Source organism: Atta cephalotes (genome assembly GCF_000143395.1).
Source record: "Atta cephalotes unplaced genomic scaffold scaffold00026, whole genome shotgun sequence".
Classification (NCBI taxonomy): domain Eukaryota; kingdom Metazoa; phylum Arthropoda; class Insecta; order Hymenoptera; family Formicidae; genus Atta; species Atta cephalotes.
Window position 1 is genome coordinate 3942664 of NW_012130090.1, and position 1531 is coordinate 3944194.

Below are 1531 nucleotides of genomic sequence, written 5' to 3' on the forward strand. Positions count from 1 at the left end.
GTAATGACTTCATGCAAAGCAATTTTCATCTTATCTCCTCCCCTGCTTCAGGGGTGCATGACTTTCCCGAAGCAACTCCCCCCTGCTTGCGAGCGCACGACTTACACGCGAAGCAACTCCCATTCCACTTCCCCCCTATTTGGAGGCTCACTATTTCCACGCGAAACGACTTTCGAAATCGTGATCCTGAGCTTCAACAAGACTTCGAAAGACTTCAACAAGATTTTGTTTCATGTGAAAGTCGTACGCCTAAAGCAGGGGAGGAAGGAGGGGAGGAGTGAGATAAAAATCGCGTGAAAAGTTATTACGTAAGCAAGGAAGGATATAAGATAGTTTTTAATATTATATATAGCAGAAATAAAACATTATTTTTTAAAACTTTTTATTAATAACTTTTTAACGAAGGACGAGCAGCGGTTAAAACTTGTTGGAAGTAACTTAGAGTCATGATCTTAATAACATATGTCAAGGTCAAGAATATTGGAGCTTGGTTCTCTAATTGATATTTTTACCAAAAATCGTTCACTAGTGACCTCTAAATCTTAATATTTTGTGATAAAAATTAAGGGTTTTTTTATTTTTTTTGTATAAAATGGAAGCTTTTGAACTGAGGCCGATTAAAAAAAAACATTTTTTTTTCTTGTCAGTCTAATGCATACAGTGAATGCAAAAAATATTTGTAGAGAAAAAATATTTTTTTAAAAACTTCAGTTCTAAAAAGTAAAGTATTATCTAACGAAAAATGAGCCATCGAATTGATGTCGAATTGATATCGATACAATAATTTCTTGCTGAATAATTAATAATTTATTCATAAAGAATAAAATAGACTGTAAGTTTCTTAAAATTATATATACCAAAAAGATGTATATTAATTATAGAAAATATATCATTTGAAAAATAAGCTAAAATAAAAAAATTGTATTGTTTGAATGTTCCAAAAATATTCGTATAGTCAAGAAATTTAACTTTTAAAATCAGGAATACATGCGAAGCTCGTTAGTTTTTGTTAGAACAGAATGTATCTATTGTATAAAATTGCTAATTAATGTTTATTTTCTATAAATAAGATTTTTTTCATAAAAAAATTTACCTGTACGAATACTTTTTACACTCACTGTATGTATAAGAATCTTGTATCACGCACTGCGCTTTTTTATATCGTTATATTTTTAAGAAATTTTTTTTTCGTTGTACAGAAGTATAATAACAGTATAATAACAGAATGTCGGGAGCAATATACATATCACGAAAAAGATGTTGTTTCCTCTAAATAATCGTCATGTTTGTGACGTGGAAATTTTCAGATTTCCTCGTGAGACTGTGTTGATCTAAGTGATATTGTCTCCTTGTGATTTTTTGCGTAAATAATAATGTCAGTCGATCAGCATGAGACACAAAAGAAAGAAAAATCTTCCAATTTCTTTCAACATTATCTTTTTTATAAAATAATTAAGTTTTACATATACATATATATATATATATATATATATATATATATATATATATATATATANATATATATATATAT